This window comes from Acomys russatus, chromosome 32, assembly GCF_903995435.1.
Source record: "Acomys russatus chromosome 32, mAcoRus1.1, whole genome shotgun sequence".
NCBI lineage: Eukaryota > Metazoa > Chordata > Mammalia > Rodentia > Muridae > Acomys > Acomys russatus.
The window spans coordinates 40593461-40608158 of NC_067168.1; the positions used below are offsets into that span (position 1 = coordinate 40593461).

Consider the following 14698-nt stretch of genomic DNA (forward strand, 5'->3'; position numbering starts at 1 on the left):
TATCTAGTCTCAAGCCCAAAGTGCTCCTGAACCTAAAACTTCTCGAATGCAGTAGAGTCAGCTGGAAATGTTTCCGTCTGACCTCAGGCTCCAGCCAGAATGCAGGTTTGCTGGGTTGGGGAGATGGATCAGTTTGTACATGAATTCAACCTTCAGAAACTGGTGTGGTGGTGTGCGCTTGTCAGCCACGTGCTGAGGGGGCTTACAAACAACAGCAAAAATAACAACAACAACAACAAAAATCCAAAACACTGAAGCCCAAAGATGGATGACACCTGAGGAATGACGACCCTTGAGGTTGACTCCTGACCTCCGCATGGATATGCAGTTCTTACACATGTAGCCATATTATAAGAACATATGTGTTCGTACACACACACACACACACACACACACACACACACACACACACACACTCCAATATACTAAAAACGTAGAAAATTATATTCCCTCTAGACTCAAGGCATGATGTGTATAGGAGAGAGTAATACATTTTCTGCTTAGGCTGGCTTGGAATAAATCGCTGTGTATGTGCAGATATTCCAATATCTGGAAGAGTCTAAAATCTAAACCATGTCTGGCTCCAGGCATTTTGACTAAGGGACAGCCAGCCTTTAGCCCAGAGATGAGCTGCCTCCTATAAACATTTGTGAGCCAAAGCCACTTCTGGAATAAAGGCTTATCTTACGTGTGTGTGTGTACACATGTGTAGAGGTGTGGGTATGTATGGAGGCTGGAAGAGGGCATTGGCGTCCCTGGAACTGGGGCTACAGACAGTTGCAGATGGTCATGTGGGTGCTGAGACTCAAACCCAAGTTCTCAGGAAGAGCAGCCTGTGCTCTAAACCACTGAGTAACTATACACTTCTTTCATTTTTTAAAAACTGAAGAGTTAATTCTCAGAAGTAACACTTAAAAGATTTATTATGTATACAGTGTTCTGCCTGCATGTACACCTGCAGGCCAGAAGAGGGCATGAGATCCCACTATAGATGGTCGTGAGCCACCATGTGGTTGCTGGGAATTGAACTCAGGACCTCTGGAAGAATAGTCAGTGCTCTTAAAACTCTGAGCCCGAACCTCTGAGCGGTCTTTCCAGACCAAGTTAACACTTATAAAATCAGAACATCAGATGGTGCTCTGTGTCCCACAGTATCAAATATTTAGCTAATGTTTAATTCTTTGTCATTAAGCAAATGCAGATTTACTTTATTACTTGATAAATGGTAAAATTATTTGTATAATACAGAATTATGGATTGTTTGTTTGTTTTTGGTTTTTCGAGACAGGGTTTCTCTGCATAGCCTTGGCTGTCCTGGACTCCCTTTGTAGGCCAGGCTGGCCTCGAACTCACAGCAATCCACCTGCCTGTGTGTCCCAAGTGCTGGGATTAAAGGTGTGTGTCACCATGCCTGGCCCCTACAGAATTGTTTTAAAGCAAACTTGTTTGCGATTTATTATCAGCAAAGGTTTGATTTGTGTATATTTTTATGTGCTTGTCTGCCGTGGTCAGATAAAAAGTCTTAGGTGAGAAGACTCACAAGTAGAAACGCTGGGGAAGTCTTGGGGGCCCTTGTGCGTGGGCACACACACACACACACTGTAGAGATCCAGTCAGTGCCGGTGGCCAGTCTTCACACCAGTACCTTTGTGGTACCTCCTTAATGTACCAGATCCACCATTTCCTGACTAGAACAGAGACGGCCAGGCCTCAAATCAGGCATGCCTCCAGTTCTAGGAGTGGGATGGCGAGGTCTGAGGAGGTTGATCTATTTCCTTTGCAAGTCAGAACTACGTACTCACGGGTTCTGTGTCTGGATTTAGGATTCTTAAAAGTTCCAAACTCCTCTGTGCCTTTAAGATAAACCACTCCCTCCCCCCGCCTCCCCCCCCTGCCTCGAGACAGGCTTTCTCTGTGTCTTAGCTGTCCTGGACTTGCTTTGTAGACCAGGCTGGCTTCGAACTCACAGAGATCCTCCTGCCTCTGCCTCCCGACTGTGGGGGCTTAAAGGCGTGCGCCACCACGCCCAGCCGATAAACCACTCTTACAGTATGTTAATTAACATATCAAGCCAGCCTCCTGTTTTTTCCTGCCCTGAGAAGGAATGCCTCGGAGAGAAAGAGTTCAGGCAGAAGGCAACCACTTCTGCCATAGACTTTGTATGAAAAGGGCAACAGAACCAGGAATGGGGAGATGGGCATTGTGGGACATGCCTGGGGAATTTCCAAAGCCCTCAGGAAGCTGAGGCAGGAGGATTGTCATTAATTCAAATTCAGCCTCGGCTACCCTGGAAGATCATATCTCAAAAGAAACCTTCAAAAGAAATAGAAAGCAAGGTAGATATGCAGGGCTTGGAAGGTTCTGGATGACAGCATTTTTAGGAAAAACACCTCACTGGCATGTGGGCTTAAAGATCTTTAGACCTTCCTGTGGCTCTGCCCACGGAGCCAGTAAAGTTCCCCCGTGCAGAGCTGAGTCACTGGCAGATTTGTGTGTATGTGTGTGAGCATGCACGTTTATCTGGGTATACACATGCGCATGCATGTGGGAGTTAGAGAACAAACCCTGGGTGTCACTCCGCAGGTGCCTTCCAATTTTTGCTTGAGAAAAGGTCTCTCAGTAGCCTGGAACTTCAGCAAGCAGACTGGCTGCCCGGGGAGCCCCAGAGATCCTGTCCCGAGCCCTCGCTACCACGCCTGGCTTGTCACATGGGTTCCAGAGATGGAACTCAGATCCTCAAACCTGCAAGGCAGGCGCTTTGCCAACTGAGCCATCTTTCCAGCCTGTCAGTAGGTTTTCCTACCTGTGCCATCACTGTAGCAGCAACCAGAACCCTGGCTTAGTGTCAGTGATGCCCCCTCCCTAGATTCCACAGGACTCTGTCCACAGCTCCTGTCCGAGTACGCTGTCCACAGTGGGACTTTTTTTTTCTTTCCTTCTTAGCACTAAATATTTTGAAGCACACGTAGAGGTGTCTCTCTGAGCTTCGAGACGTGTGCCTGAGCATTTGGGGAGGAGATAATCTCTAAGGACAGGCGTGCCTTCAGTCACAAATGAGTTATCGATTCGAAGAAAATCAAATTCGCTCCTCTCTGAATCCATCGGCCTTAGCACTGCACTGGACTTTCCCTCCCCTTGCTGGTTTGACCTTGTGGTGGGAGACTGAGGCTTAACCATAAACTAGAAGCCGCTTTGTCTTGACTGGCAGAGGAAGAGGTTATAGGATTCCTGGGTGTGCATTTCGCCCTTTGCTCCGTGATTCATTTCTGGTGTAAACTACCTTCTGGGTCGATGCTGTGAGACAGGAGAAAGGGTGGAGGCCGGGGTAAATCAAGAACTGCCCACCTCCAGAGGATGGCTAATGCGGTTTTGTCATGAAAATGACCCAGCAGAGATGATGCATGCTGTGTAGGCATTTATGAATTGTACACAAATAACCGTTTAATACCTGAATGTGGTCCCGAGGAAAAGCTTCCTGGAAGACGCTGGTCTAATTGGCTCGCTGTCCCAGTTTTTGTGTCAGCCGTCAGTGATCCCAGCTATTCAGGCCCGCCTGGCAATGGCCAGTAGTTTTTCCCTTCTTCCCTCCCTTCCCTCCCCTTGCCCTTCCTCTCCCCTGCTCCTTCCCTTCCCTTCCCTCCCCTTCTTCCTTCCTTCCTTTCTTTTCTTTCTTTCTTTCTTTTTTTTTTTTTTTTGAGACAGGGTTTCTCTGTGTAGCCTTGGCTGTCCTAGACTCACTTTGTAGACCAGGCTGGCCTCAAACTCACAGCGATCCACCCGCCTCTGCTTCCGAGTGCTGGGATTAAAGGCGTGCACCACCACACCTGGCTGGTCTGTATTTTCAATTTAAGACATAGCAGTACATGGTCTGGGGTTGCAAGGGCTCGGGATGTGCATGAGCTTGTCCTAATAGAGTGCTAAGCACGTTGGTCCTCCAGTTCCATTCTCAGCAAAACTGGCCTCTCCCATCTATCCTTGTCTGACTTCACGTCCTATGTCTTGTTCTGTGCCTCGCTTGCTTCCTTTGTTACATACCCCCTCTTCTTCAGAAACTTCTGGGGCGGCTCACCCCAGGGCCTTTGCATCGGTTGAATTTCTCCCGGGGTTGTTTGTCCTTGGCCAGCAAGGTACAGTTCTTGGTGGATCCCAGACCTTTTTAAAAATTGTGTGTATGCATGCATGTGTTTAGACACACGTGAGTGTGCATGCATGTGTGTGCGTGCGTGTGGTGTGTGTGTGTGTGTGTGTGTGTGTGTGTGTGTGTGTGTGTGTGTGTGTGTGTGTGTAGGCTCCAGGCTGATGTCTGGGATCATCCTTTATCACTGTTTGCCTTGCTTATTAAGGCAAGTAGGGTCTTTCAGTGAAACCCGTGGCTTACCCATATGGCTGGTCCTGTTAGCCAGCTTGCTCTGGGGACCCTTGTCCCTTCTCCTGGGGCATGCCACCACACCCACCTGGCACCTAAGTGGATTATGGGGGTCTAACTTTGACTTTTGACCCTCATGCTTGCAGAGCAAGGACTTAGGTGAGCCACGGTTCCAGCTCCTGTCATCTCAGTCGGGAACCAAATATTATCATCTCCTGAGATCTTCCATGGCCACCCATGTGACACTGAGCAACCCAGCTGTGGTGTATCAGCCTTTATGGTTGATACCTAAAATCATCGTATGTTTGACCGATTTACCCTTTTCTTTGGAGAGCGGTTTCCACGAGGCTGGGACATTTGTCTGTTGTATTTTTGTTATCTACAATTCAGTTGGCACGTAGAGACGCTCACTGGATACACCTTTAACCCCAGGATACTGCGTTAGCTAAGGTTGTACCAGATTGTAGTCTGGGACTCTGTGTTTGTATATAACTGATCTTGTGATACTTCCTGAGGAGGAGAGAGTGCATGTGCACGCATGCTCACATGGATGTAGTTCCTGAGGAGGACAGAAGAGGGAGTCAGATGCCCTGGAGTTGTAGTTACAGGCGCTTGCGAACTGCCCAACTTGGGTACTGGGGATTGGACCCAGGTGTTTTATGAGCACACTATGTACTCTTAGCCACTGAACGTCTCTCGAGGCCCAAACATTGATGTTTTCTGACTTTGTTTCTTAGGGCCAGGGCAGTGGTTAAAACTGAGACTGGGGGCTGGAGAGATGGCTCAGAGGTTAAGAGCACTGTCTGTTCTTCCAAAGGTCTCGAGTTCAATTCCCAGCAACCACATGGTGGTTCACAACCATCTATAATGAGATCTAGTGCCTTCTTCTGGCGCTCAGGCATATATGCAGGTAGAACACTGTATATATAATAAATAAATAAACCTTAAAAAACAAAAACAGAAACCCTGAGACTGGAAGGAACCATCACAAGGGGTTACCATATCCATAGCCCTTGCGAGACAAAGTCCTGGACCCGTGGCTACAGGGTAATTGCTATGTAGGTAGCCACGGTCCTTGCCTGGGTCCTGAGTTGTCATCCTTTAGAGGAGGCCCTAAGACAGGAAGCAGGATTTGTGGCCAGCATCTACAGAGTCAGGTGGCTAGTGCATCCTGTTTTTGTCTCTGACGTCTGTAAGCATGTGGTCCATTAAGCTTGGCTTCTATGCTTATGAGTAACTTCTTTAAAAACCAGTGTAAAAATGTAAAGTGTCTTAATCCTAACAGCAGATCGCTCTGGTTCTTGAGACTTAGGTGCTCTATTAGACATGGGACTGAAAAGTCCCCTTCCCCCATATGGCTAGCTCAGACACTAGGGGGGGGGGGAGGGTGGAAAGCCTGCAGCCACCTTGTGGGCCTAGCTGAAGAGTAACTCAACTTTTAGTGAGAAGTAAGCCCCGCCCCCAGTCTCCTTCCAGCAGTATCACCCCCAAGTTAGGATTTTTACTGCATATATTGGGCATATCCTTGTTAGCTGTGACTGTCAACTTGACATAGTCTAGAGTCTCCTATGAAGGGTGTCTCCGTTGGGGGCCCTGTGACCATGAGGAGCCGTCTTGATTGGTAACTGTGGCTGGTACCATGAGTCTTTGAGGTGGCAAGCAGCATTGCTCTGTGGCTCTGTTTCCAGCCCCTGCCCTGGCTTCCCTCAGTGATGGACTGTGACCTAGAAGTATAAGCTGACGTAAACCCTTTCTTCCCCAGGTTGCTGTTTGTCAGATGTGAGGGGTCTTGGTTTTATTTTTTATTTTTTATTATTTTTATTTTTTTGGTTTTTCGAGACAAGGTTTCTCTGTGTAGCCTTGGCCATCCTGGACTCACTTTGTAGACCAGGCTGGCCTCGAACTCACAGCTATCCGCCTGCCTCTGCCTCCCGAGTTCGTTTTATTTTTAAAGCATAACAACAGGTTGCAATTAGAACAGGGTAGCTCAGGTAGAAATGTTTAGATCATACATAGTGCATGTGCATGTGTGTGTGTTCACCATGGCTTTATTAATATTTGTGTCTGATGGGGTGAGTCCCTTCCCCATTTCCCTCCTTTTTCTACATTAACTTGTCTTTTCATGAACATTGGTTCTTTTGTTCATAAAAATAAGCTCACTGACTTACTAAAGTAAAAGAAAAGAACCCCAGTAGAATTTTCACTAAACTAATCATGGAATGACGTGGGGGTGGGGTTGGGGGCATCGTCACACCACGGCTGCCCAGTTCATCACCTGGCGTAGGTGATTCCACATTCCCGGTTCTTCATCGACTGGCTTTCTCAGATGCAAATGTCCTTCTCCCTAAAGGTCCTGGGTTACCATAGTTCTTGCTGCTGAGGCGGTTGACGCCCCACTCTGTACTGTGTTTTCAGCTTGGCCGCTCCAAGCATGGAGGATTGCTTTTCTAAATTCATCACCTGTCTGCCACATCGTGGGCTCATTGGTTTTATAACGTTTTAAAATGTTTTTACAAGTATGCGTTGTAGCAAACAGTGGATTTCACCATGGCGTTTCCATGTGAGTTCACAGTATGTTGACTATATCAATCCCTCCATCACCTTCTCTCCTCTGTTCTACCTTCTGCTGGCTTCCCTCCTCTTCTGTAATAACCCACTTCACGGCCCCACCTTCCCCTCCCTCTCAGTGGGTTTCACATATGAGAGAAACCCCGTTAGGTTTGTCCAAGTCAGACTCATCCCACTGCACGTGATAATCCATTTTCTTGCAAGTGACAATATCGTTCTTTCTTTTTTAATTGATGAATAATATTCTATTGTGTATCCGTCACATTTTCTTTGCCCCATCCAGCTGTTGGCAGGCATCTGGGCTGCTCCCACCACATGGCATTTGTGAACAGTGCAACCGTAAGTGTGCATGCACAAGTACCCTTGTGGTGATCTGTGTGATTCCCTTGAACACATAGCCCAGACTGACATAGCTGGTTCATATTTGAACTCTGTTTTTAGGCTCTTGAGTGCCCCCCCCCCACCCCAGCACCTGATTTCACAGTAGCCACACTAATTTACATCCCTCCCAAGAGAAACCCAGCCTCCCTTCCTGAGCCCATCTGTGATGATTTCTTATTTTATTATCAGTTTACCTACAGTCATCTCATTGTCCTCTGTGTGTCTGATTCATAGAATATGAACGTCCCCGGTTAGTGGTACTTGGAAGCCTGACTTTACCACAAAGGATGGATTCTTTCTTCCCATGTCACTTAGCATCACACTCTTTCGTACATTTTCTTCTTCAACTATCCCGTGAGGGAGGGAGGGTCGACTTTAGAAATAGCAGCACCCAGGCTCCTTTCCTAGGTTACTCATCTTGCGAGAGATGGAGCCTGGCTTCGCCCGAACCGGCCATCACCTGGGGAAATGTGTTCCTCACTGCTTGCCTCACCCTCTCACGGTGTTAAATGACTTTTCTAGAGAGTATCGCTGAGCAGCCTCTGGATACGGCCCAGTGCTGTGGATCTCAGTTTTCCCAGATGGGGCCATTGGTTGCTTTCTCACTGCTGTGACAAAGGCAACTTAAGGAAGGAAAGGTTTACTGTAGCTCACGGTTTGAGGGTCTAGCTCATGGTTTGAGGGTCTAGCTCATGGTTTGAGGGTCTGGCTCACGATTTGAGGGTCTGGCTCACGATTTGAGGGTCTGGCTCACGATTTGAGGGTCTGGCTCACAGTTTAAAGGTCAGGCTCATGGTATGAGGGTCTGGCTCATGATTTGAGGGTCTGGCTCATAGGTTGAAGGTCAGGCTCACGGTTTGAGGGTCAGGCTCACAGTTTGAGGGTCTGGCTCATAGTTTGAAGGTCTGGCTCATGGTTTGAGGGTCTGGCTCACAGGTTTGAAGGTCAGGCTCACGGTTTGAGGGTCAGGCTCACGGTTTGAGGGACTGGCTCACGGTTTGAGGGTCTGGCTCACGGGTTGAGGGTCTGGCTCACGGTTTGAGGGACTGGCTCGTGGTTTCAGGGTATGCATAGTCCGTGGCAGTGGTAAGCAGGAAGCAGCTGGTCGCCCACAGTCAGGAAGCAGAGAGAATGAATGTGTTCAGCTCATTTCCCCTCTCATTCAGAGTCTCGAGCCTGGGGGATGGTGTTGCCCATGCTTGGGGTGGGTCTCCCTACCTTAATCTAGGAATGCCCTCACGGGCATGCTTGGAGGTTTGTCTTCTAGTGGGTTCTAGGTCCTGCCAAGTTGACAGTCAATATTCCCACCCCCAGGAACTTCCAACAGCCGAGGCTTGGACCCTTTTTCTATTAATGTGATGCCAATCCCTTTCTCCTTCCCGGTGTACCTTCCCACTATGCCAGTTTCGCTAGGGGGTATGTGAGGGAGAGGGAGAGCAATAGCTGGAGAGCATTCCTTCTGCAACTCTAGGTTAGGAGTCAGTCAGGAGTGTAGGAGAGACACAGCTGTGCAAATGCTTGTATATTGGAGGCCTAGGCAGCTCTTAGCCATCAGCTCTTCCCCTCACCTGTGCCCACTATTTTTGATGCCATCACCTTGCTTCAGGCCGGCGCATGTTTTACTGAGGGCAGGGATGTAGCAAGCCTGCGGAACCTCTTGTGGCAGGACGCGGGGGAGATTCTTCTAGGAGCCTTCACCCTTGACTCAGAATTTCCCAGATGGCTTGCTTGGCATTTCTGGTCGCCCTAGTTGAAGTGTAAATATTTGCAACCAACCCTTGCCATGTTGTTCCCCCAGACTGTTAATATTTGATTTTAAATTAGGAGCAAGACAGGGATACATTTTTGTGGCATTTAGAATGAAGGCTTGTTCATTTACAATGGCTGTAGTTTGCTAGCTCTCACACACACTTTCCCCACTTACTCATGAGATCTATCCTCTGAGAATCTTGCTTACGTGTCCCCTTAGAGAAAGCCCCAGTGTGAATACAACCATGAGGATCCCGCAGTTAGCAAAAGTAGAAGGTGCTTGTTTTGGGTGGTTTCCTTTTTCTGCCTGTGGAGTCAAGTGGCAGCCACGAACTAAGTAATGGCCTAGGGATTAGCTGTCTGCAGGGGAAGGACTTGACCTCCTGGGTGGATACAGTGCAGCTAGGTATGGTGACACCGTCATGGGAAAGGCGCTGAGAACTGGGTAGCTGTCTTCCTTTCTGATTATTTTTTTTTCATGTGAAATAATTAGGGTAGAAAGTAATGCTCCTGTGGCTCATTATGATCAAGGTTGATTTTTGGGGCAGGATCTCATGTAGCCTGGACTGGCTTGGACGTGTGTGTGTGTGTGTGTGTGTGTGTGTGTGTGTGTGTGTGTTTATGTATGTGTGTGTTGTTATTTCAAAGGTATGGCCTAACAAATGTTTATTATTAGGCTTAGAATTATCACAGCAGCATTATCTATTGCTTTCACAATCAATAAAGACCCTGGCATATTTTAGAATAGCCCTATTTCACCTGGGGTATGGCAGATGTCAACCCTCTAAAGTACCTTCCCCCTATCTCCCAGCCTCCATCCCATGCCATCTGCTTATAATAATTTCTGTCTGAGCTACCTCCCATCCCTAATCCCAAAATACTTGCTGGTTCTTGCTCTTCTGGGCCACCTCTTCCCGTGTTGAACTTCAGAGTTCCTCCTCTTGGCCCCTGGGGCTTTTTCCTATCCCTTGGTGATTCCCTTCCTTCTCCTCCGGTTCCTGTCTCTGGTTCCCAAGATCCTCTTTGTCCCTCAAGTCCCTGAGCTTTTGCTCCGCCCCTTCCTCCTGCCCTGCCCAGGTGTAGGCCTTTTTATTCAGCCAGACAGGGAGGCAAGGTTACATAGCAATACTTAGGGTACATTAAAAGACACAAAGCAGATGTCAGGAAACAACATAGTTAACAATCAAACACAGAGCTCCAGACAGTCCTGTTGCACGTGTGTAAATGCATGCTTAAGTATCTGTGTATCTTGTGTGTGCTTGGTGCTGATGGGAGACCAGAAGAGGGTATTGGGTCCCATGGAGCTGAAGTTACAACCCTGAGACACCCTATGGTCACGGGGGAACCAAACCCAGGTCCTCTGCAGGACCAGCAAGTGCTCTTAACCACCGAGCCACCATCTCTTCTGGTCTTGAATTCTTGAGGTTCCCAAGTGATGAACTCTTTGTTTTGTTTTTGTTTTTTTTCCCTGTGTCTTCATTTCTACTCAAAATAAGGGTGGGGAGACAGCTCAGTTTGTAGAGTGCTTGCCTATCATGTGTGAAGCTCTGACCAAGCCTAGGACAACATAACCTGGTGTGGTGGCATATGCCTATGACCTCAGGACTTAAGTGGTGGAAGATCAGAAATTCAAGGTAATATTTAGCTACATAATGAGTTCGAGGCCAGCCTGGGCTACATGAGACCTAGTCTCAAAAAAAAAAAAAAATTAGGGCTATCTATGTATGTGTCTAATTTACACATGTGTGTATATTCTATAGTTTTGATATCTCCTCACTGGCCATGTAAACACTAAATTATATTTTGGGTTTCACCACCACTTTGAAAGTTAGTGGCCGCTATGATTTTGTACTAAGCAACAACTTCTCCTCCTCCTCTTCCTCCTCTTCCTCCTCCTCTTCCTCCTCCTCCTCCTCCTCCTCCTCCTCCTCCTCTGAGGGAAGGTTTCTCTGTGTAGCCTTGGCAGTCCTAGACTCACTTTGCAGACCAGGCTGGCCTCAAACTCACAGAGATCCACCTGCCTCTGCCTCCCTGTGTGCTGGGATTATAAGTGTGAGTCACCACTTCCGGCTACTAAGCAACTTCTTAACATTTAAAAAACAAAAAAAATCAATACTCCCTTCACTGATCAACTTTTAAATCATCTGAAGAAATGAGCCTGGGCTCCTGCTTGTCGGGTCTGTGCTAAGTGTTTTCTGCACGATACAACCTTGTCTTCACGGTGGCTTTTAAGGGTCAATATTATCATTCCTCTTTTAAAGATCAGGAAACTGATGCTTAATGAAAGTGCTTACGTAACTCACCCGAGGTCACATGGCTGGAGAAATAAACCTTGTCTGCCTGGCTTCAGAGCCCAGGGGGACTCAGCTGTTTGTCAGTCTAGAATGGCCCTCCCAGGCAGTGTCTTTCTCAGATTCTTAATACTTCAGCAGAGTTACCGTTGTCACAGGGTTAGGAGCTTGCCTCTTTCCTCTCCAAACTCCAGATGAAAAGATGGGGTGGGAAGATGACATTTCCTAGTCTCCATTTTTACCGGTTGCTTGCACATAAGGCCATTTTAAAGCCACACACAGGCTCGCATTTCTGTGTATTTCCTGATTGTGTGCATATCAGACCCCCGAGAGCCTTTCCAAACCCCTTTGGAATTTCAGAGGAACCCCAAATTCTGATTTCTACTCTGGCTCTCACCCCACTTCTTTATTTACAAAATGCCTGGTCCCCAGGTCTGAGGTCCAGCCCGTGCCCCCCCTCCCCCGTCAGGATCCTCCTGTGTTCTGTTTTTTTGCTTCCTGTTGTCCCCAGCAAGTTCAAGCTTCAGGTTTCCCAGCTTAGGACGTTGCTGTTGTTGTTATTGTTGTGTGCACCTGTGGTGTGTGTGTGTGTGTGTGTGTGCATCTGTGTGTGTATGCACCTATGTGTGCACCTACATGTGTGCACCTGTGTGTCTGTGTGCATCTGTGTGTGTATGCACCTGTGTGTGTGCCCCTGTGTGTGTGTGTGCATCTGTGTGTGTATGCACCTATGTGTGAACCTGTGTGTGTGTGCATCTGTGTGTGTATGCACCTATGTGTGCACCTGTGTGTATGTGTGTGTGTGCATCTCTGTGTGTGTGCACCTGTGTGTGTGTGCATCTGTGTGTGTATGCACCTATGTGTGCACCTGTGTGTATGTGTGTTTGTGTGCATCTCTGTGTGTGTGCACCTGTGTGTGTGCACCTGTGTGTGTGTGCATCTGTGTGTGTATGCACCTATGTGTGCACCTGTGTGTATGTGTGTGTGTGCATCTCTGTGTGTGTGCACCTGTGTGTGTGCACCTGTGTGTGTGTGCATCTGTGTGTGTATGCACCTATGTGTGCACCTGTGTGTGCATCTGTGTGTGTATGCACCTATGTGTGCACCTGTGTGTATGTGTGTGTGTGCACCTGTGTGTGTGCACCTGTGTGTGTGCACCTGTGTTTGTGTACACCTGTATGTGTGCCATGGACAGGGTAGTACATGAGGTAGTACAGCTTCATCCCTCTGACCTAATCCCTTCAGACAGGCTCTCCCACTGAGCCTAGAACTTGCTCTTTTTGGGGTAGTCTGGCTGGCTAGGAAGCCCGAGCCGTTCTCCCAGCTCTGAAGAGCTGGGCCGCAGGCACACACCACTACACCCAGCTTTCAAGTGTGTGCTAGGGAGCCGGACTTCGGTTCTCATGCTTGCATAGCCAGCTTTCTTACCCACTTAGCTGTTGCCTCAGCCTCAGGACACCTTTCTGTGGTAAGATCAGCTTGTCTTCACTTCTTTTCCAGCTGTGTTCTCAAATTAGCATCGTGTTACATACTTGGGTTTGTTGGTTTGTTTGTCTGAGACACTGTCTCATGTAGTCCAGGCTGGACTTGAACTTTCTATGTAGGTGAGGATGGCCTTGAACTTCTGATCCTCTTGTTTGTACTGTCTAAGTGCTGGCATTACGGATGTGTACCACCACACCTGGTTTATGTGGCACTGGAGATCAAAGCCAGGGTTCTGTGCAGGCTATAGGCAAGTGCTCTGCCAACTAAGCCACTCTCCCAGCCTCCCCCATAACTGCCTTAATTGAGAAGTGTGTATATGTGATTGCTGCTATCCATGTGTCTTTTTCATTAGGATTTATCTTTATGCATGTGTATGTACATGAGCTTGTATGAGCATATGCCACATGTGTGCAGATGATCACAGAGGCGTGTTGGATCCTCTGGAGCTGGAGTTACTGGCAGTTTTAAGTGGGTGCTGGGACCCGAACCTGCCGTCCTCTGGAAGAGCAGTAAGGGCTGTTAGCTACTAACGCATCCCTCCAGCCTCTGTCTGCCTGTGTGTCTTCTAACACCAGCAACCTGTGTGTCTCTTGCACACACGAGGCATTCAGTAAATACCCATTTGATAATTCTACCATGGGACCTGGCCTGTCACCTACCTGCTTTCTCTCAGGCTGAATGGTGCACAGGTGGCAGCGAGGATGTAAATGTCACTGGGAATTAAACGTTTGTGAACAGGCAATCCTTCCCCGTGGTTCAAAGTGAAATGAGAAAGGTTGTGTCGTAAGAAGCCCCTTTCTTTCACGCATGGCGCTCAACAAACAAGCCTCCGCCTGATCAGAGTGGGTGGGTGTATCTTTCAATTTTCCCCCCTCAGTTTTAAAAGGAATGTTTTTCAATAATAGTGAAAATGATTCCTTAATTTTCACACAAACCTGGCATGCCACTCAGTGCTGCTGCCATCTTGCCTCTTACAATTAACTACACGACTTGGAGATTTTTTCTCAAGGTCAATGGTGAGAGGTCTTCGTCAGTGTCCTCTTACCGCTCAGTAGCGTTTCGTTATGTAAGCTGCCTCACTCACACTGCCAGACGTGGAGGCTGTTAGCAGCAGTTATTAATGGGGACATGTGGCGTCCCACCTGTGTGCAGGTCTGCTGGGAGGATTCCTGGATTGCAGCAACTCAGAGAGGATGTTGGGAGCAAATCTGCCAGGCACGACCCTCAGGGAGGCCAGTCTCCTTTACCCACACACACACTCAGGCCCTGCTGACGACCATGTGCTCAAATGTTTGAATGTTTGCCAATATGACAAATGCAACACACTGCTTAAATTTACTTTGGGGTTTACTTTTTTTTTTTTTGTGAGTGTGGTGGGACAAATTTTTTTGGTACAGTTTAAGGGTCATTTATTTTTCTGTTTTGTGAACTTGCTTCTTTGTATCTTGGCTCATTTAATAAAAATTTACAGCTTTACTTCTCCCTCCACCCCCTAGTTTTTTGTTTGTGGTTTTTGTTGTTGTTGTTGTTGTTTTAGATTTATTTTATTGTATATGATATGCTTTATCTGCCGAAGAGGGCATCAGGTCACATTATAGATAGTTGTGAGCCACCATGTGGTTGCTGGGAATTGAACTCAGGACCTCTGGAAGAGAGGGCAGTGCTCTAAACCACTGAGCTATCTCTCTAGCCCCTCCCCCTAGTTTTTTCACTTGGCTTTATAGATGGCAATTATGGTTGCTCTGTTCCCTTGAAGTTTTCACTTTTTAGGTAGCCAGATTTACCAAGGCATTTTTCCCCATAGCGTTTGGATTTCAAAGTGTTAAGGCCTTGCCTATACATCTTCTTCTGTAATGGG

The 14698-nt window shown here is 47.6% G+C and overlaps 1 protein-coding gene across 5 annotated transcripts in view; it reads left to right on the forward strand.

The window, feature by feature from the left end:
• Osbpl10 (oxysterol binding protein like 10) overlaps nt 1-14698 on the forward strand; it is a 237752-nt gene that overhangs the window by 107055 nt on the left and 115999 nt on the right. The window lies entirely within an intron of this gene.